At 44.0% G+C, this 22,838-nt stretch overlaps 1 protein-coding gene across 2 annotated transcripts in view; it reads right to left on the minus strand.

Annotated features, from left to right (window-relative positions):
- The window catches only part of LOC137639917 (mediator of RNA polymerase II transcription subunit 8-like), a 73,829-nt gene extending 52,000 nt beyond the window's left edge, over nucleotides 1-21,829 (minus strand). For both annotated transcript variants that reach the window (XM_068372206.1, XM_068372207.1), the window contains exon 1: nucleotides 21,715-21,829. The gene's annotated coding sequence lies outside the window, so the exon portion shown is untranslated. The remainder of the gene's footprint in view (nucleotides 1-21,714) is intronic.
- Nucleotides 21,830-22,838: the final 1,009 nt, after the last annotated feature.

A 22,838-nucleotide genomic window follows, 5' to 3' on the forward strand; every position in this document is an offset into this window, starting at 1 on the left:
TTTTCAATATTAAACTTACCCGATAATCATGTAGCTGATTCACACCCAGGGGGGTGGGTGAAAACCAGTGTACATGACTAAAGGATAGCTAAGTATCCCGTATTTCATATAATCAGTTATCTCAAAATAACAATGAAATAATAAGTACCTGGTAAGGAAGTCGACTTGAACCGTTACTCTGCCTTTATTAAGTTCGTCTTCCTTACTGAGCGCAGCGTTCCTCTTAGGAGGCTGAATCAACTCTAAGGTGCTAAAGTATATAGGGCTGCAACCCCTACTAAAGGACCTCTACACAACCTCTAACCCAGGCGCTTCTCAAGAATGAATTGACCACCCGCCAAATCAAAAGGATGCGGAAGGCTTCTTAGCCTACCGTAACAACCATAAAAACAACAATAAAAGCATTCAAGAGAAAGGTTAAAAAAGGTTATGGGATTAAGGGAATGTAGTGGCTGAGCCCTCACCTACTACTGCACTCGCTGCTACGAATGGTCCCAGGGTGTAGCAGTTCTCGTAAAGAGACTGGACATCTTTAAGATAAAATGATGCAAACACTGACTTGCTCCTCCAATAAGTTGCATCCATTATGCTCTGCAGAGAACGGTTCTTATTAAAGGCCATCGAAGTGGCTACGGCTCTCACTTCGTGGGTCCTTACCTTCAGCAAAGCAAGGTCTTCCTCCTTCAAGTGAGAATGGGCTTCTCTAATCAGAAGCCTTATATAATACGAAACCCCGTTTTTGGACATGGGCATCGAAGGTTTCTTGATTGCACACCATAAGGCTTCTGACTGTCCTCGAATAGGTTTTGACCTATTAAGATAATATTTCAGAGCTCTGACAGGGCAAAGAACTCTTTCTAGCTCGTTACCTACCATGTTGGAAAGGCTAGGAATTTCAAACGATCTAGGCCAAGGACGTGAAGGAAGTTCATTCTTAGCTAAAAATCCGAGCTGTAAAGAACATGTCGCAGATTCGGATGTGAACCCAATGTTCTTGCTGAAGGCATGAACCTCACTGACTCTTTTAGCTGTTGCAAGGCAGACGAGGAAAAGAGTCTTGAGGGTAAGATCCTTGAAGGAAGCTGACTGGAGAGGTTCGAACCTAGGCGACATAAGGAACCTTAAGACTACGTCTAGATTCCAGCCTGGAGTGGGTAAACGACGTTCTTTAGAAGTCTCAAAAGACTTAAGGATGTCTTGAAGGTCCTTGTTGGAAGAAAGGTCCAAACCTCTGTGGCGGAGAACTGAAGCCAACATACTCCTGTACCCTTTAATCGTAGGAGCTGAAAGGGATCTCTCATTCCTTAGATGTAATAGGAAGTCAGCTATTTGGGTTACAGAGGTATTGGTAGAGGAAACTGCATTGGCTCTACACCAGCTCCGGAAGACTTCCCACTTGGATTGGTAGACTCTACGAGTGGATACCCTCCTTGCTCTGGCAATCGCACTGGCTGCCTCCTTCGAAAAGCCTCTAGCTCTAGCGAATCTTTCGACAGTCTGAAGGCAGTCAGCCGAAGAGCGTGGAGGTTTGGGTGCAACTTGTCTACGTGAGGTTGACGTAGAAGGTCCACTCTTAGAGGGAGAGTCCTGGGGACGTCGACCAGCCATTGTAGTACCTCTGTGAACCATTCTCTTGCAGGCCAAAGGGGAGCAACCAGCGTCAGCCGTGTCCCTTCGTGCGAGATGAACTTCTGAATGACTTTGTTTATGATCTTGAACGGTGGGAATGCGTAAAGGTCGAGATGGGACCAATTCAGCAGAAAAGCATCCACATGAACTGCTGCTGGGTCTGGAACTGGGGAACAGTACAAAGGAAGCCTCTTGGTCATGGAGGTGGCAAACAGATCTATTGTCGGCTGACCCCACAAGGTCCAAAGTCTGTTGCACACGCTCTTGTGAAGGGTCCATTCCGTGGGGATGACCTGATCTTTTCTGCTTAGGCGATCTGCTGAGACGTTCATGTTGCCCTGAATGAACCTCGTAACTAGGGTGAGGTTTAGACTTCTTGACCAAATGAGGAGGTCCCTTGCTATCTCGTACAGGCTCCTCGAATGGGTCCCTCCCTGCTTGGAGATGTAAGCCAAGGCTGTGGTATTGTCGGAGTTCACCTCCACCACCTTGCCTAGCAGGAGGGACTTGAAGTTCAATAGGGCCAAATGAACTGCCAGTAGCTCCTTGCAGTTGATGTGGAGCGTTTCCTGTTCCTTGTTCCACGTTCCCGAGCATTCCTGTCCGTTCAAGGTCGCGCCCCAGCCCGAGTCTGATGCATCCGAGAAGAGATGAAGATTGGGGGTCTGAATCGCTAACGATAGGCCCTCCCTGAGAAGGAGGTTGGTCTGCCACCACAAGAGAGTGGTCTTCATCTCTTTGGTGACCGGGATAGAGACTGCTTCGAGCGTTAAATCCTTGTCCCAATGAGCTGCTAGATGGAATTGGAGAGGGCGAAGGTGGAGTCTCCCTAGCTCGACGAACAGGGCTAACGATGAAAGGGTCCCTGTGAGACTCATCCACTGTCTCACCGAGCAACTGCTCCTCTTCAGCATGCTCCGGATGCAATCTAGGGCTTGGCTTATCCTTGGGGCCGATGGAAAAGCCCGAAAATCCTGACTCCGAATCTCCATTCCCAGGTAAACAATGGATTGGGAGGGAATGAGCTGGGACTTTTCTAAGTTGACTAACAGACCCAGTTCCTTGATCAAGTCCAAAGTCCAGTTGAGACTCTCCAGACAGCGACGACTCGTGGAGGCTCTCAACAGCCAGTCGTCTAAATAAAGGGAGGCTCTGATGTCCGATAAGTGGAGGAATTTTGCAATATTCCTCATCAGATGCGTAAACACCATAGGAGCTGTGCTTAGGCCAAAACACAGGGCTTGGAATTGGTACACAACCTTTCCAAAAACGAATCTCAGGAAAGGTTGGGAGTCTGGATGAATAGGAACGTGAAAGTAAGCATCTTTCAGATCCAACGAGACCATCCAGTCCTCCTGCCTGACCGCTGCTAGGACCGACTTCGTCGTCTCCATAGTGAACGTCTGCTTGGTGACATAAGCATTGAGCGCGCTGACGTCCAGCACCGGTCTCCAACCTCCTGTCTTCTTGGCCACCAGAAAGAGACGGTTGTAGAAGCCCGGGGATTGATGGTCCCGGACTATAACCACTGCCTTCTTCTGTAACAGGAGCGACACCTCCTGGTGCAACGCTAGCCTCTTGTCCTTTTCCTTGTAGTTGGGAGAGAGGTTGATGGGAGAAGTGGTCAGAGGGGGTTTGCGGCAGAATGGTATCCTGTAACCCTCCCTCAGCCACCTGACAGACTGGGCGTCTGCACCTCTCTTTTCCCAGGCCTGCCAGAAGATCTTGAGTCTGGCTCCTACTGCTGTCTGGAGAGGAGGAGAGTCAGTGTTTGCCTTTTGAAGTCTTGGAACCTTTCCTAGACTTGCTCCTGGAAGAGTCTGGACGGGAGCTTCCTCGGCTGGGGGCTCTACCACGAAAGGGCGGAATAAACCTTGTAGCAGGAGTATCAGCCATTGGGGTGCGATAAGTCCTGGGGACTGAGGGAGCAACCTTAGTCTTACGAGCTGAAGAGGCCACAAGATCATGAGTGTCCTTTTGAATCAGGGCCGCAGACAAGTCCTTGACAAGCTCTTCGGGAAACAAGAACTTAGAGAGCGGAGCGAAAAGGAGTTGAGACCTTTGACAAGGTGTGATGCTGGAAGAAAGAAAGGTGCAAAGTTGCTCCCTTTTCTTAAGAACTCCTGACACAAACATTGAAGCAAGCTCGCCAGATCCATCCCTAATTGCTTTATCCATGCAGGACATTAAAAGCATGGCCGAGTCCTTGTCCGCAGGGGAGGTCTTCTTGCTAAGGGCCCCCAGGCACCAGTCTAGAAAATTGAACATCTCAAAGGCACGAAATACACCCTTTAGGAAGTGGTCTAGATCGGAGAAGGTCCAGCAAACCTTAGAGCGCCTCATTGCTGTTCTACGAGGAGAGTCGACCAAACTTGAGAAGTCAGCCTGGGCAGAGGCAGGTACTCCCAAGCCTGGTTCCTCTCCTGTGGCATACCATACGCCCGCTTTAGAAGTGAGCTTAGTAGGTGGGAACATAAAGGAAGTCTTCCCTAGTTGCTGTTTAGACTGCAACCACTCTCCTAAAATTCTTAAAGCTCTCTTAGAGGACCTAGCAAAGACGAGCTTAGTATACGTTGACTTAATAGGCTGCATGCCCAGCGAAAACTCAGATGGAGGAGAGCGTGGGGTAGCAGAAACAAAATGGTCCGGGTATACCTCTCTGAAAAGAGCCAGGACCTTACGAAAGTCAATGGGTAGAGGAGAAGACTTGGATTCTTCCACGTCTGATGAGGGATCCAAGTGCGCAGCTTCCTCCTCAGAAACCTCATCACCAGAGTGTAGCGAAGTGAGAGGTAAGGTAACAGTGGTATGCTGAACAGCAGAATCAGAACAAGCGGGTGCATAAACGCTTGTGGTTTCATCCTCAAGTCTCTGTTGCTGAGTTAAAACCTGAGGTTCAGGCTGCAAAGACTGGTCAGGAAGAGTAGAGGAAGGTAGGCGCATGGGTTGAGGTGGCTGACTCCTGGCATGAGTGTCTTGTCTCAAGAGTTGCGCTTGCTGTAAAGGTTGCGGATGCGCAGTAGCAGGTTCCTGAGGAACGAGTTGAGGTTCCTGAGGTGTGAGCTGCGAGAGTTGAGGTAGCGGCTGCGCAGAACGCAGTTCTTGTCTCGCGAGTTGAGGTTCCTGAGGTGCTAGGCTAAGGTGTTGAGGCTCTCGCCTTGAGGAGGGTTGAGGTCGCTGCAGCGAGTGCTGAGGTGGCTGCCTCATGGATGGAAGAGGTTGTCGTACCTCAAGAGATTGTTGCCTCGCTGGTGGAACCGCAAGCGGAAGCGGAGGAAGTAAGGCATAAGCTTCCTGCTCCCATTGCTGAGGTTGCCTTAAGGAAGGCGGAGGTAGCTGCACACCGCTGGAAACTGGCAACTCAGTACGCGGTAAGGTATCCTGAGGAGCCTCAACTTCGTACGCCTGGCAGACTGGACTGCGGTTAGGCGGAGCGATCGCAGGAGGAGGCGTAACCTTCTCAGCCTGACACTCACGCATTAAGACCGCAAGCTGTGACTGCATGGACTGCAGCAAAGTCAACTTGGGGTCGACAGACGCTAAGGTCTGCTGAGGCAAAGCCTTAACAGAAGATGAGGTCTGTTGCGGCATCACCTTACCCCTCTTAGGAGGAGTGCAGTCACCTGATGACTGCGGAGAGTCAGAGCTAATCCAATGACTGCAACCAGGTTGAGCTCTTGAGGTCTGGACTTTGCGTTTGAGAGGTCTTGAGACCTGAGTCCAGCGTTTTCTCCCTGACATAGCTTCAGCAGACGAGTAAAAGACGGGCTCAATCGTCTGCGGGTGGGAGTGACGGTCTCTGTAAGACACGCCCGCAACCACCGAGGATACTTCTGTGCGCCGATCAAGGCCTGCCGAACCCTTTTGCCCTTCGACATTGCTTCTCCCCTGGGCTTGGGAGCTTGCAAGAGGTCCCGGACTGGGAGGACGACTGGCACGCACAGAAGTACCCTCACGCACCACACTGACACTGACACTAGCACTTGGCACCGCACTGACACTAGCACTCGTCACAGCACTGGCACTATCACCTCCCACTGCACTTTTGACCTTAAGTTCTTTGACTTCTGCCATAAGAGACTTATGATCACTAACCACCGATTCCACTTTGTCACCTAAAGCCTGAATGGCACGCAAAACAACGGACATATCAGGTTGAGTACTAATAGTAGGTTCGGGGGTAGCCACTACAGGGGGAGGAAAAGGTTGAGGATCATGAGGTGAGGAAAAAAGTGAAGAGCGAGAAGAACTCCTCCTAACTCTCTCTCTCTCTAACTTGGTTGAATATTTCAGGAATCGAACAAATTCAAGTTCCGAAAGACCGGCGCATTCCTCACATCGATCTTCCAACTGACAGGGTCTTTCCCTACAGTCAGAACAAGCGGTGTGAGGATCTACCGAGGCCTTCGGAATACGCCTATTACAAGACCTACATCGTCTATGGGGTGGGGCTTGTGAAAGGTCAGACATCTTGAATCAAAGAGTTAGTCAAGGGGGATTCCAAATCAAGCAAAAAGATCGTTAACCATTAAACAGAACTAAATAAAAGCTATCTAAGCTAATAGAGAAGTTTTCCAGTATAGCGACAGCCGAAATCTGAGAGAAATACTTCACCAAAAGCCGTGAACAATACTCCAAGATTATAAGCGTATCCCAGAATGTCTTGCCGGAAGCACGACAGAGGAAAAATTGAGGAGGTGTCAACAAGAAGTACTGTAGTACCTGGCCACAGGTGGCGCTGGTGAGTACACCCCCTTCTAGTATAGTGATAGCTGGCGTATCCCTCCCGTAGAATTCTGTCGGGCAACGGAGTTGACAGCTACATGATTATCGGGTAAGTTTAATATTGAAAACTAATTTCTACCTGAAGCACGCAATTCTCCCTTACATCAAAAGGTATAATTGCGAAATGAGTCGTATAATGTAAGCACATTAGTACAAGCAAAAATCAGTAAACATATATATCGAATAAAACGGAAATATATAAAGTTAAAAGGATCAGTGACTGGGGATGAGACTAAACACTAGTTCATTAAAGACTACGTTTTCAATCTCTCACCGTACAGTGCCTTGGGACGAGAATAAAAACTAAAAACGTTTTATCCTTTCTCCCCGTACAGAGACTTGGGACGAGAGTAAAAAAACTGAATCGAGAACAACGTTACTCGCTTGGGACGAGAATAAAGATCGGAACGTTCTCTCTTCCTCTCTCTCTCTCCGTCTCTCTCTCTTGATTTCACACAGAAGAGAAATGCCCACTCACCCTTCGTCAATAAACAGGTTATTTGACCAAAGGAAAAAACTGAAAGGACTAAGAAATTGAAAATTAACAAGTTCCTTTAAATTAGTATTTAAAACACTTCAGTTTGAAAGAAGAATGAACAAAACATCAAAATCGATTTACTCTTTCTGCAAAGTGAAACCGTGATTCTCTCTTTCTCTATCGTAACGATAGAGCGCAAACTGCGTAGCATAAATAAACCAAACGTTAGTTCATCTTTGAAACAGCACGAAGACTATTCAAAGAAAATCTTTCATAAAATATCTACTAAAAAATATTCATTTCATAACTCTTACAGAGCAAATGATTTAAACTTAACGAAAATAAAAGTTGAATGGGCTCAACGTTGTTTAACTTCGGTTTCCAAGTTAGGACCGCCTACTCTCGGACTAGGGGAGGAATAGGTAAGGCCGCATATAAACAAAACATAAAATTTATCTTGATGTTTAGTATAAATGGAAAGCTAATCGAAGAGGCCTAATAAAGGCGGGTGAGATATAAAATATATAGAGGAAAATCTATAATTAACAACAACAATTTATAACGTGATAAGATAATTGCTAAAAGCCTAAAACACACTTCCGTACACTAAGGGAAGGGTCGGCCATCTTTACTCTATGGAAAAAACCAGAGATAAAAGAGCAAGGGCAAAACACTTTTCCTTTCAAAAGCATTTCTTTTGAGGATAGTATTGAATAATCCAACACGGCGAAAGCAATAAAACCAAAACCAAGTACTTCACCAATTCGGTAGAAAACTCGAGGTCATAATAGCGAGTGGAATCGACTTGTCGATGAAACCGACAGAGAAGAACTGGAGCTGTTTACATGTATATGCGGTATCTGGCCGATAGTCGGCGCTGGTGGGCACACCCGCTACCTTCATGGCGATCGCTCGCGAGTTTTTGAATTCTGTCGAGCCGTCGGAGACGTCAGCTATTATATATTCACCGGCTAAGTTTAATATTTAAAATGAAGAAGACACAGACCTTATATGTTTCTCAAAAGTAAATTTACTGTCGAGAATCACACCTAAAATTTTGAAAGAGTCATACATATTTAAAGAAACATTATCAATACTGAGATCCGGATGTTGAGGAACCACCGTCCTTGACCTACTTACAATCATACTTTGAGTTTTGTTAGGATTCAACTTCATACCCCATAATTTGCACCATGCACTAATTCTAGCTAAATCTCTATTAAGGGATTCACCAACCCTAGATCTACATTCAGGGGATGGAATTGATGCAAACAGAGTAGCATCATCTGCATATGCAACAAGCTTGTTTTCTAGGCCAAACCACATGTCATGTGTATATAGTATAAAAAGTAATGGGCCAAGAACACTACCCTGTGGAACACCGGATATCACATTCCTATAATCACTATGGTGCCCATCAACAACAACTCTTTGAGATCTATTACTTAAAAAATCAATAATAATGCTAAGAAACGACCCACCCACTCCCAACTGTTTCAGTTTGAAAACAAGGGCCTCATGATTAACACGGTCAAAGGCAGCACTAAAATCAAGGCCAATCATACGAACTTCCCGACCACAATCAAGGGATTTCTGTACAGCATTGGAGATTGTAAGAAGGGCATCACATGCTCCAAGGCCTTTACGAAAACCAAATTGCAAACTAGGGAGTAGATGATTACCTTCAGCAAACCTATTAAGACGTTTTGCCAGAAGACGTTCAAAAACTTTAGATAATATGGGAGTTATGGAAATTGGGCGGTAATCAGTGGGACTTGAGCTACCACAAACACATTTACATAGAGGAGTAACATTACCAATTCTCCAACTAGTGCTAAAAGCTCCTCTTCTTGCTAACTTGCGCAAAATAACAGATAACTTTGGAGCTAAGAAATCTGCTGTCTTTATAAAAAACAAAGGAAAAATACCATTTGGGTCTACACCTCCATAAGCATCAAGGTCCATCAACAGAGCTTTAATCTCACGAGATCGAAAAGCTAAACTAGTTAGTTTAGCCTCAGGAAAACAGGAATGAGGAAGTTCAAGTTTTTCATTACTCTGTTTACTGTCAAAAACATCAGCCAAAAGGGTTGCTTTTTCCTTTGGACAGTGAGTGACTGAGCCATCTGGTTTAAGTAAAGGAGGAACTGTTGCATCTACACCAAAGAGTGCAGATTTAAGGGTAGACCACCATTTATGTTCCTGAGTTGTACCAGAAAGTGTTTCTTTTATGGTTAAATTGTACTCCTTTTCAGTTGAGGCATAAACTCTCTGAGCAAAAGCTCGAAGCTGAGTATAGTTGTTCCAGGTCAAATCTGATCTGTTACCCTTCCAAAGTTGATAGGCCTCCTGCTTCTCCAAAAAAGCACGTCTACAATCATCATTGAACCACGGTTTGTCCTTCACTCGGTACCTTAGCACACGAGAAGGGATACGCCTATCAATTATGTTGACTAGGTTCTCATTCAAAGGGACAACAGGATCTACACTATTATATAATTGTGACCAATTCAAGCACAAAAGATCATGTAAAATCCCATTCCAGTCTGCTTGGGATTTCATGTAAATTTTACAAGAATATGATATATCAGGGACAGGCTGCTCAGTCTTCACTAATAATGAAATCAAGGCATGATCAGATGTCCCGACTGGAGAACCAACCTTACCAGTTATAACGCCAGGGGAGTCAGTGTATACGAGGTCCAAGCAATTACCAGAGCTAAAGAGGGTCATCGCTGATGATCATGCCTTGTTAAGCACCCTTGCCATCAAGCAGTGCGGGGAAAATAAGCTAAAACGCTGATGTTAACCCGCCATTGTTGAATGCATCTAACGAAACTGGGATTCGCTATAAGAAATGGACGAGTGCTAGCTAGTTTGTTATTTTTCTCTATATATTCAATGGGGGCTTGGGCATAACAACTTACGTATCGGTTGATTAAAATTTGAGAAATGTTTTTCACTCTAAGTCCATTGTTTACATCTGAGAGACTGAAGGGTCAGAAGGGGACTTATTGCGCATGCGTTTTATCCCAAGGTTTACAATAACGTATTAGTCAGGTGTTTTTTTTTAACCAATTAACATCTTACAAGTGCTTCATAACTTCCCAGATGTTCTACAACAGCAATTTTCTTTCCACCTTCCCCTTCAGTTTTAACTTAACCACCATCACATAAAGACATCTCCAAGAGGAAACTTAAGGGAAGTACTTCAATCTAATTCGAAATATAGTGTAATTTCATTTATGTCGGCATTGATTATGATGGAAATGCTCTCTGTTCAGAGTAAAGCTATTGTTACTCATGTGTAATTAAAAAATAACCGTGAAATAATGCCTCAAAGGTCCAATTCTGACTTAATTTTTTGAGAAGACCAGCACATTTTTACTGCAAAGCTTCTGTAAACATTGCCAAGACAATAAAAAAAAAGAAAAAAACTTATCTGTCAATCATAAGGTAAGGAATTATTTGCGATTTACTTTTCCATAGTGTAAGGATTTATTTGTGATTTACTTTTAGTTTGTGACCTGGGAAGGGGGGTCTGGGGGGTGCTTGCCCCTCTGAGCAAGGGGTTGTGACCTGGGAAGAGGGTTCGGGGGGCTTGCCTCCGGCTAGGGGTTGTGACCTGGGAACTACTAGATTAGGTTAGGTTGGTTTGTTAGGTTCTGTACCTTTTTATGAATCTCAAAAGTTATAAATATGTTATTTTTATTAATAAAATAAATTTTTGAATATACTTACCCGATAATCATGTAGCTGTCAACTCCGTTGCCCGACAGAATTCTATGGAGGGATACGCCAGCTATCACAATACTAGAAGGGGGTGTACTTACCAGCGCCACCTGTGGCCAGGTACTCAATCATTTGTTGTTGACACCTCCTCAATTATTCCTCGGTCCACTGGTTCTCTCTGGGGAGGAAAGGGAGGGTCGATTAAATCATGATTATCGGGTAAGTATATTCAAAAATTTATTTTATTAATAAAAATAACATTTTTCAATATTAAACTTACCCGATAATCATGTAGCTGATTCACACCCAGGGAGGTGGGTGAAAACCAGTGTACAAGATTAAAGGATAGCTAAGTATCCCATATTTCATATAACAGTTATCTCAAATAACAATGAAATAATAAGTACCTGGTAAGGAAGTCGAATAGAACCGTTACTCTGCCTCTTTATTTAAAGTTCGTCTTCCTTACTGAGCGCAGCGTTCCTCTTGGAGGCTGAATCAACCCAAAGGTGCCAAAGTACACGGGGTTGCAACCCCTACTAAAGGACCTCTACCAAACCTTTAACCCAGGCGCTTCTCAAGAATGAATAGACCACCCGCCAAATCCAAGGATGCGGAAGGCTTCTTAGCCTACCGTAACAACCAAAAAAAAAACAACAATAAAAGTATTCAAGAGAAAGGTTAAAAAAGGTTATGGGATTAAGGGAATGTAGTGGCTGAGCCCTCACCTACTACTGCACTCGCTGCTACGAATGGTCCCAGGGTGTAGCAGTTCTCGTAAAGAGACTGGACATCTTTCAGATAAAATGATGCAAACACTGACTTGCTCCTCCAATAGGTTGCATCCATTATGCTCTGCAGAGAACGGTTTTTATTAAAGGCCAACGAAGTAGCTACAGCTCTTACTTCGTGGGTCCTTACCTTCAGCAATGCAAGGTCTTCCTCCTTTAGGTGAGAATGTGCTTCTCTGATCAGAAGCCTTATATAGTACGAAAGCCCATTCTTGGACATGGGTCTCGAGGGTTTCTTGATGGCACACCATAAAGCTTCTGACTGTCCTCGAATAGGTTTAGACCTCTTCAGATAATATTTGAGAGCTCTGACAGGGCAAAGAACTCTCTCTAGTTCGTTACCTACCATGTTGGAGAGGCTAGGTATTTCGAACGATCTAGGCCAAGGACGTGAAGGAAGTTCGTTCTTTGCTAGAAATCCAAGCTGAAAAGAACATGTTGCAGATTCGGTTGTAAAACCAATGTTCTTGCTGAAGGCATGAACCTCACTGACTCTCTTAGCTGTTGCAAGGCAAACGAGAAAAGCAGTCTTGAGGGTAAGATCCTTGAAGGAAGCTGACTGGAGAGGTTCGAACCTAGATGTCATAAGGAACCTTAAGACTACGTCTAGATTCCAGCCTGGAGTGGAAAGACGACGTTCTTTAGACGTCTCAAAAGACTTGAGAATGTCTTGAAGGTCCTTGTTGGAAGACAGGTCCAAACCTCTGTGACGGAGAACTGAGGCCAACATGCTCCTATATCCTTTAATCGTAGGTGTAGAAAGGGATCTCTCATTCCTAAGATGTAGAAGGAAGTCAGCTATTTGGATCACAGAGGTATTGGTAGAGGATATTGAATTGGCTCTACACCAGCTTCGGAAGACCTCCCATTTAGACTGGTAGACTCTACGAGTGGAAACTCTTCTAGCTCTGGCAATCGCACTGGCTGCCTCCTTCGAAAAGCCTCTAGCTCTAGCGAATCTTTCGACAGTCTGAAGGCAGTCAGCCGAAGAGCGTGGAGGTTTGGGTGCAACCTGTCTACGTGTGGTTGACGTAGAAGGTCCACTCTTAGAGGTAGAGTCCTGGGGAAGTCGACTAGCCATTGCAGTACCTCTGTGTACCATTCTCTTGCAGGCCAAAGGGGAGCAACCAGCGTCAGCCGTGTCCCTTCGTGCGAGACGAATTTCTGCAGAACTTTGTTTATTATCTTGAACGGAGGGAATGCGTACAGGTCGAGATGGGACCAGTTCAGAAGAAAAGCATCCACATGAACCGCTGCAGGGTCTGGAACAGGGGAACAATAAAGCGGAAGTCTCTTGGTTATGGAGGTGGCAAACAGATCTATGGTAGGTTGACCCCACAAGATCCAAAGTCTGTTGCACACACTCTTGTGGAGGGTCCATTCCGTGGGAATGACCTGATTCCTTCTGCTGAGGCGATCCGCTGAAACATTCATATCGCCCTGGATGAACCTCGTGACCAGAGTGAGGTTTAGACCTCTTGACCAAATGAGGAGGTCCCTTGCGATCTCGTAAAGGCTCCTCGAATGGGTCCCTCCTTGCTTGGAGATGTAAGCCAAGGCTGTGGTGTTGTCTGAATTCACCTCCACCACTTTGCCTAGCAGGAGGGACTTGAAGTTCAACAGGGCTAAATGAACTGCTAACAGTTCCTTGCAGTTGATGTGGAGTAATCCTTGTTCCTTGTTCCATACTCCTGAGCATTCCCGTCCGTCCAAGGTCGCACCCCAGCCCGAGTCCGATGCATCTGAGAAGAGATGAAGATTGGGGGTCTGGATGGCCAATGATAGACCCTCCTTGAGAAGGAGATTGTGCTTCCACCACAGGAGAGTGGTCTTCATCTCTTGGTTGATAGGGATAGAGACTGCTTCTAGAGTCGACCCCTTGTCCCAATGAGCAGCAAGATGGAATTGAAGAGGGCGGAGGTGGAGTCTTCCTAGCTCGACAAACAGGGCCAGTGATGAGAGGGTCCCTGTGAGACTCATCCACTGTCTCACTGAGCAATTGCTCCTCTTCAGCATGCTCATGATGCACTCTAGGGCTTGGTTTATCCTGGGGGCCGATGGAAAAGCCCGAAAATCCTGACTCTGAATCTCCATTCCCAGGTACACAATGGATTGGGAGGGAATGAGTTGAGATTTCTCTATATTGACTAATAGACCTAGGTCTCTGATTAAGTCTAAAGTCCAATTGAGGTTCTCCAGACAACGACGACTCGTGGAGGCTCTCAACAGCCAGTCGTCTAGGTAGAGGGAGGCTCTGATGTTCGATAAGTGTAGGAATTTCGCTACATTCCTCATCAGATGAGTAAAGACCATAGGAGCTGTGCTTAGGCCAAAACACAGGGCTTGGAACTGATAGACAACCTTTCCGAAAACGAATCTCAGGAAAGGTTGGGAGTCTGGATGAATGGGAACGTGAAAGTATGCATCTTTCAAGTCCAACGAGACCATCCAGTCCTCCTGTCTGACCGCTGCTAAGACCGACTTGGTCGTCTCCATCGTGAACGTCTGCTTGGTGACATACTCGTTGAGAGAGCTGACGTCCAGCACCGGTCTCCAACCTCCTGTCTTCTTGGCCACAAGAAAGAGACGGTTGTAGAAGCCCGGGGATTGATGGTCCCGGACTATAACCACTGCCTTCTTCTGCACAAGTAGCGACACCTCCTGTTGCAATGCTAGCCTCTTGTCCTCTTCTTTGTAGTTGGGAGAGAGGTTGATGGGCGATGTGGTCAGAGGTGGTTTGAGGCAGAATGGAATCCTGTAACCGTACCTCAGCCAACTGACAGACTGTGCGTCTGCACCTCTCTTCTCCCAGGCTCGCCAGAAGATCTTGAGTCTGGCTCCTACTGTTGTCTGGAGAAACTGAGAGTCAGTTCTTTCCCTTAGATGTCCTGGATCCTTTCCTAGACTTGCTCCTGTGAGAGTCTGGGCGGGAGCTTCCTCGGCTGGGGGCTCTACCACGAAAGGGCGGTATGAACCTCGTAGCCGGGGTATCAGCCACTGGGGAGCGATAAGTCTTGGGGACTGAGGTGGCAACCTTAGACTTACGAGCCGATGAGGCTACAAGATCGTGCGTGTCCTTTTGTATCAGGGCAGCAGACAAGTCCTTAACTAGCTCCTCGGGAAAGAGGAACTTTGAGAGAGGAGCAAAAAGGAGTTGTGACCGTTGGCAAGGTGTAATGCTGGCGGAAAGGAAGGTACACAGTTGTTCCCTTTTCTTCAACACCCCTGATACAAATAACGACGCTAGCTCACCCGATCCATCTCTGATGGCCTTATCCATGCAGGACATTATTAGCATGGCAGAATCTTTGTCCGCAGGAGAGGTTTTCTTGCTGAGGGCCCCCAGGCACCAGTCGAGAAAGTTGAACATTTCAAATGCTCTGAACAACCCTTTCAGTAAATGATCCAGGTCTGAGAAGGTCCAACAAACCTTCGAGCGTCTCATAGCAGTTCTCCGAGGCGAGTCCACCAGACTTGAGAAGTCAGCCTGGGCAGAGGCAGGTACTCCTAAGCCTGGTGCTTCCCCTGTGGCATACCAAACGCTACCTTTCGAAGCGAGCTTCGTTGGAGGGAACATGAAGGAAGTCTTGCCAAGGTGTTGTTTAGACTGCAGCCACTCCCCTAAGATCCTTAAAGCCCTCTTGGAGGATCTAGCTAGGACAAGCTTAGTATAGTTGGACTTAGCTTGTTGTACGCCCAGCGAAAACTCAGATGGTGGAGAGCGGGGAATAGCAGAGACGAAGTGGTCTGGGTAAATCTCCCTGAGTAGAGCCAAGACCTTACGAAAATCAATCGACAGTGGAGAAAGCTTAGATTCGTCCACGTCTGATGAGGGATCAAGGTGTGCCTCCTCATCATCCGACACCTCATCAGCAGAGGGTAGCGAAGCGATCGGACCAGAATGCTGAACCGCAGAGTCAGAACGGGTAGGAACAATAACAGTGGTTTCCTCTTCCAGTAACTGTTGAGGGAAAACCTGAGGCTCAGACTGCAAAGGCTGAACAACAGACGAAACAGAAGGCAGGCGCATGGGTGAAGGAGGTTGACTCCTAGCAAGAGAGGTTGAACCCAAGGATTGCACAAGCTGAGCGGAGGACGGAGGCGGAGTAGTCCGTTCCTGTTCCTGTGAGATGAGCGGAGCATGATGAGGTTGAGGCTGCGCAGAACAAGGTAAAGTTCTCGCAAGCTGAGGCTCCTGAGGCGCAAGTCCAGGGTGTAGAGGAGCTTGCCTTGAGGAGGGTTGAGCTCGCTGCAGCGATGGCTGAGCAGACAGACTCACGGAGGGGAGAGGTTGTTGTACCCCAACCGAGAGTTGCACCACTGGTGGAGCAGCAAGGGGAGGCGGAGGAAGAGTGGAATAACTCTCCTGATCCCAAAGCAAGGGTTGCCTTAAAGAAGGCTGAGGCTGAACACCACTGGGAACAGCGAACTCCGAAAGTGGCTCAACATCGTACGCCTGGCAGATGGTGCTGCGACCAGGCGGAGCAAGTGCAGGCGGGGCGAGCACAGGCGGAGCGAGAACAGGCGGAGGGAGTGTAGGCGGAGGAGGAGGTGCAACACTCTCAGCCCGACACTCACGCATCAAGTCCGAAAGCTGAGCTTGCATGGACTGAAGCAGGGTCCACTTGGGATCGGCAGAAACGATAACAGACTGAGGTAAAGTCTTAACAGTCGGGCTCTGTTTTGGCAGAACCTTACTCCTCTTGGGCGGAGTACAGTCGACAGATGACTGAGGCGAGTCAGAGCTGAGCCAATGACTGCAACCTGGCTGAGCACTCGCGGACTGGACTCTACGTTTAAGCGGTCTCGAGACCTGAGACCAACGTTTCTTCCCTGCTAGTTGATCAGCGGACGAGAATAAGACGGGCTCAATCGTCTGCAGGTGGGAGTGACGGTCTAAGGAAGACACGCCCGCAACCACCGAGGATAGTTCTGTGCGCCTAACAAGGCCTGTCGAACCCTTAAGCCCTTCGACATTGCTTCTCCCCTGGGCATGGGAGCTTGCAAGAGGTCCCGGACTGGGAGGACGACTGGCTCGCACAGAAAAATCCTCACGCACCACACTGGCACCACTAGCACTTGGCACTGCACCGACACTAGCACTCGTCACAGCACTGGCACTAATTCCACCCACTGCACTCTTGACCTTCAGTTCTTTAACTTCGGCCATCAGAGACTTATGGTCACTTACCACTGATTCTACTTTATCGCCTAAAGCCTGAATAGCACGCAAAACAACTGACATATCAGGCGGAGGGCACACAGTAGGTTCGGGGGTAGCCACTACAGGGGTAGGAAAAGGTAGGGGATCATGAGGTGAGGAAAACATAGAAGAGTGAGAAGAACTTCTCCTAACTCTACCTCTCTCTAACTTAGATGAATATTTTAAAAGACGGACAAATTCCAATTCCGAAAGTCCGGCGCATTCCTCACATCGATTTTCTAATAGACAGGGCCTGTCCCTACAGTCAGAACAAGCGGTGTGAGGATCTACCGAGGCCTTCGGAATACGCCTATTGCAAGACCTACATCGTCTATGGGAGGGGGCTTGCGAAACGTCAGACATCTTGTTTCAAAGAGTTAGCCAAAGGGTGATCCAAAAACAAGCAAAATTCGTTAACCGTTATATCAGTATTATATAAAAGCTATCTAGCTAATATAAGAAGGATTCCAGTAAAGCGACAGCCGTTAATCTGAGAGAATACTTCACCAAATATCCGTGAATAAACTCGAAGACCATAAGCGTATCCCAGAACGTCTAGCCGGAAGCACGACAGAGGAATAATTGAGGAGGTGTCAACAACAAATGATTGAGTACCTGGCCACAGGTGGCGCTGGTAAGTACACCCCCTTCTAGTATTGTGATAGCTGGCGTATCCCTCCATAGAATTCTGTCGGGCAACGGAGTTGACAGCTACATGATTATCGGGTAAGTTTAATATTGAAAAAACGACGTTTTGGCCTGTTTTCAGCCACTTACATGAACCATATATTTTTCTGACGGGTTATCTTGTGCTTAATTTGCATTTCACCATCCAAAGAACTCCAGTTTCCCACTGTGGTCCCGCATAATAGTCTTTATATAACGGAGTCCAAAAACTCATGAACAGGTGGTTTGCTTTGCCCCCATAATCATGGTCAGAAATGCATAAAAACAAGACAGTGAGTAGAAAAAATATATTGTCCATGTATTTGGCTAGAAATTAAAGTATCATATATTTACCAAATTGTCATTTTCGGAGGAAACGGATGTTTTTCTATAAAGAATAGTTGGTTTTCACTAGGCAAGGTTACTCTGACGACAAGTACAGTGATACCCTGAAAAGACGGTAATTTTGTATATTATTCCATCGTGTGACTTCGCACAAGAAATATATGATTTCCTATAGCAAATAACGAGATTTAACCGATTTTGATGACCATTTCAATCGCAAACAAACAGATCAACCAATTCGGTTAGTTATAAGTTGACGAATTGGTTGATGTTATTACGGATGAAATGAATGAGAAAACCAGTTAAATCACGATATCTACTATAGGAAATCATATATTTCCTGTACGAAATCACACAATGAAATACAATACAAATGAACTATATAAATATTAACACTGTGGACATATATACTGAGTTAAAATATATAAACAACAGATGTAGGGGACGATAACATTAGCAACGTTACCAATGGTTGACAGAACTACCAACGATGACGGATGGTACAGTGTTACCAACGGCACGATGTCATTACTAGAGATAGAAATAAATTTTTCCATACGTAAACTAAATAATACTTCCATAAAACTATTACACAATAAATAAAGAGTACCAAAAGGCCACAGAACCTAACAAACCCACCTAACCTTGCCTAGAAGTACCCCGGTCACAAAACACATATAATAAGAATGGGGGAATGACTTACCTTGATACACAGTACTACCAACGGAGACGAATGGTACACAGAACTACCAACGACACGATGACATTACTAGTGCTAGAACTGCTAAATATCTCCTCAGATATATTCAATAATTTCTCCATATAACTGGTACGAAATATATAAAAAGTACAGAAAGGCCACAGAACCTAACAAACCCACCTAACCTTGCCTAGAAGTACCCCGGTCACAAAACACGAATAATGACTATTGAGGAATGACTTACTTTTATGAAGGAAACGTCGAAACTTGCTGGACTCGGAAGGAAGAGACTGACGGATTAACTTCTATGACTGGGATGTGGATGGTTGGGGGTCATCGGGGTCTTGTGGGTAGGGGGGGTCGATTGTCTGTTGTTGTAAAGGAGGGTAGAGGCGACTGGCAGTAATGAAAAAGTGGGGCAGCAACGTATGACGAGGGTAGTAGTGGGTGAAAAAGAACCTGGAAAAATATTGCTTGAAATGTTCAGTCTTGATTCCAGGCCTCTGAACCCACTCCTTCACTTCTCTCCAGAGGCGTTCTATATTTTGAGTATGGATGGTTGGGTCTAGGGGGTCAACGAAATGCTCCGAATGATTAATCGACTTATGAACGCAACCAATTTCCGATAGAGAGTTGTATGCAGCCCACTTATCACTCATAATAATACTACCACGTTTAATATACTTCTGGATGAGGGGAATTAGAGTAGCAGAATCTCGTTTAGTAGAAAGGGGGGGAACTAAAGGGATAATGAAAAATTTCTTGGTCACACGTTCAATACCCCCAAAGACCCATATGGCACTTAACGGTCTACCACGGTTGTATTTAGCTTTACCAAAATGAGTTTCGTCTATTTCAACAGTAACTCCATCACCACCAATCGCCTCTTGATTATCGAAGAAGAATTCAGTAACCTCCGAACAGAAACTTCTCCAATCCACACTAGTCTTTGAAGATATGTCTATACCATCCATGATGGTCTCATGGTCCGAATGTTTATGCAAAAAGTGGTTCGCACATAATATTATCTTCCATGGTGGTAGGCGACTTTGGTCCAAAAAAGTACCTTTATAGGCCGTAACAGTATACCCACAACGACGGTTCTTCTTAGTTTTACAGATGGTGGTTACAGTAGAGCAATAAAACCCGTGAATATCTGCCCTATAAGATAAAAGCGCACGACACTTGGGGCAGTTTAAACGTTGAGGAATAACATTGTGAGATTTAAGAAAATGATCAACATAACCTGAATTATCAACAAAATCACCATGGAATTGAGCCACTGCTTTTAGATACGGAATGCTGCAACCGGTACAAGTTTCTATAATATGATCCATCTCAAAATACGGGAAAAAAAAAAACGCACTAGTAACGGAGAACGAGTAACTAGGTCAAAGGTTAAAACGGGAAAGGCATTGGAACAATGGGTCGGAAAAGAGCGCATAAAGAGATAAAAGAAGGGGGGGTAGGGAGATATCTGAATAGGCCTAGAGTGGTGATTGGTTAAGGGAAAAACAACGAACAAAAGAGGGAAAACATGAATGAACTAAATACGGAAACTAGACCAAAGAAAAGTTTTATGACACAGAGGAGAGAAAAGGAACTAACCAACAAAAATAAATACAAACAATATAGGAAGATAAAATGGAATGAACGGTAAATAATAGTGAATGGGAATATAAAATGAGGAGATCATACCGAGAATTAACTGGATAAAAAAACTAGTCCAGGGTAAGTATTTATGTGAAACCGGGAAGGGATAAAGAAATAACCCAACAAATAAAACCAATATAGGAAGGTAAAATGGAATGAATGATAAATAATATTGGATGGGAATAAAAAATGAGAAAATAACACTAATAAAAAGAGTAATGGGGGAGTGGAAACTCCTGCACAGGGTGGGGGGGATATATGCGCAGATCGGAAACTGATGAAACGAACGTACGTACAAATGGGAAAGGAAATAACAAAACAAATAAACCCAATATAGGAAGGTAAAATGGAATGTATGATAAATTATATTGAATGGGAATATAAAATGAGAAAATAATACGGTAATAAAAAGAGTAATAATGGAGAGAAACTCCAAAGAAGGGGGGTTATATAAGCGAAGGACAGAAGATAGGGCGAACGAACAAACGAACAAATGGGTGCTAATGTTAGCATGAAACGCTAACATTTGATCTACATCAGGTATGGAATGCTAACATTTAATCTACATCAGGCGTTGGCAGCACTGGTTACTGTATTACTACAAGAAATAACCTTTGAAACGGCTCCTCCCAAATATATACAGGTATACTGATTTGTCTTTTCCTACGGTTATAATAAATACCAGAAAGAAATGTATAGAGAAGAAAAGGACTGAATTACGGTTATATATCGGTTCCCCAGTATGTTTACCCCACCCAAAACCCCGGGTTCCCAAAGGGGGTCCCCCATTATCGTCGGATATAGATGTATATATATTTCTGTAACTATTCATTTGCGACGGGAACGAGTGTTATTTTCGAAGGGAGCGTAATTTTTCCTATAAGAAAAAGTAGTTGGAATACTAGGATACATTGAGATGTAATAATATAGGTTCTGTACCTTTTTATGAATCTCAAAAGTTATAAATAACGACGTTTTGGCCTGTTTTCAGCCACTTACATGAACCATATATTTTTCTGACGGGTTATCTTGTGCTTAATTTGCATTTCACCATCCAAAGAACTCCGGTTTCCCACTGTGGTCCCGCATAATAGTCTTTATATAACGGAGTCCAAAAACTCATGAACAGGTGGTTTGCTTTGCCCCCATAATCATGGTCAGAAATGCATAAAAACACAAGACAGTGAGTAGGAAAAATATATTGTCCATGTATTTGGCTAGAAATTAAATCATATATTTACCAAATTCTCATTTTCGGAGGAAACGGACATTTTTCTATAAAGAAAAGTTGGTTTTCACTAAGAAAGGTTACTCAAATGATAAGTACAGTGATACACTGAAAATACCTCATAAACTAAGGTTACCGATAAGAGGTTCCCACCTAACCTAACCTACGAACCCCTGCGATGCCAAACCCCCTTTGACAGCTATTTTCTTAGCTAACCCTAAGACTAGGTCAATCCTTAACCCTGTATTAGCTTGTCAACCGGCTTCACTCTTGGCACGGTAACACTAAACAATATTTTGTAAATCGTAAAACTAGCTTCATAATATTGTACTTCAGACCAAAATAAACAACAAATTTCGCTATAAAGTAAACCGATTTGACATGTAATAAGAATGTTTACACCTGTCCCAACAAACTACATTCAAGTTCAAATTTACATCGAAAACCTTCAGAGTTCCATGTAAAATAGTAAGATATAAAACTTTAAGTCAAATGTGTACTTACAAATATCTGGTTACTAACTGCTAACGCCGCAAAGTCGCAAACTAAGTTAGCGGCCACTCTATCAATTAATACATTGATACCTATTCTGGTTCTGGGTCAGGGGTGACTGAGGCATAGCCTTTGCAACGGCGCCTCCAAAGTTCATCTTCTTATACGGTTTTGTCTTTTCCTCCACATCAGGTTTAATACTTTTTTTTTCTTTTCTATATTTGTTTTACTAAATAAAAATAATCCTACTATTTTCTTTAGGTTTTCCTCGTATGGTTATTGTAGCTCAATTACTTCATTCCTTTCTTTTCTATATTCCTGGCAAAACAAAATATGTATCAAATCTTCCTCCTCATTTTCACAAAAATTACAGTTTACATTCCCCCCTTGTGTCTATTTACAATATTTAATTTTATCGTATTAGTTCTAGCTCTAAAAAATATTGCCAAACTTCTTCAATACTATTTTTCCTAGGCAATTTAGGCCGAGGCCTTGTAACGGCTCCTCGCATATCTTTAAAATTATTTCGTCTGTTTCTCTATATTAAGTATATAACTTTTCTTCTTTTCTAATTTTTTTTTCACTAGTCTAATATTGTTTAAGTCTTTCTTATAAGGTTGTTCAAGTTAAATGAACTACTTTATTTCATTTCTGTATTCCTGGCAAAATGCTAAAAATTGGTAAAATATTCTCCCTCATTTGCACCCCGTGCGTCTATTTACAATGTTTACCTTTAACGTATTTGTTTTTGCACTAAAGCATATTACTGATGCAAATGTTTTGTTATTTATTTCTTCTTTAATTTCTTCCACTTTTTGTATACTTCTATGGTCACTACTTTCTAATTCTTTGCTGATTGCTTCTACCATCTTACTCCTTTTTTTTGCATGTCCAGGATTTTATTTTATATATATATATATATATATATATATATATATATATATATATATATATATATATATATATATATATATATATATATATATATATACATACATACATACATACATACATACATATATATATATATATATATATATATATATATATATATATATATATATATATATATATATATATGTATATATATATATATATATATATATATATATATATATATATATATATATATATAT

Source organism: Palaemon carinicauda, chromosome 4 (assembly GCF_036898095.1).
Source record: "Palaemon carinicauda isolate YSFRI2023 chromosome 4, ASM3689809v2, whole genome shotgun sequence".
Lineage (NCBI taxonomy): Eukaryota > Metazoa > Arthropoda > Malacostraca > Decapoda > Palaemonidae > Palaemon > Palaemon carinicauda.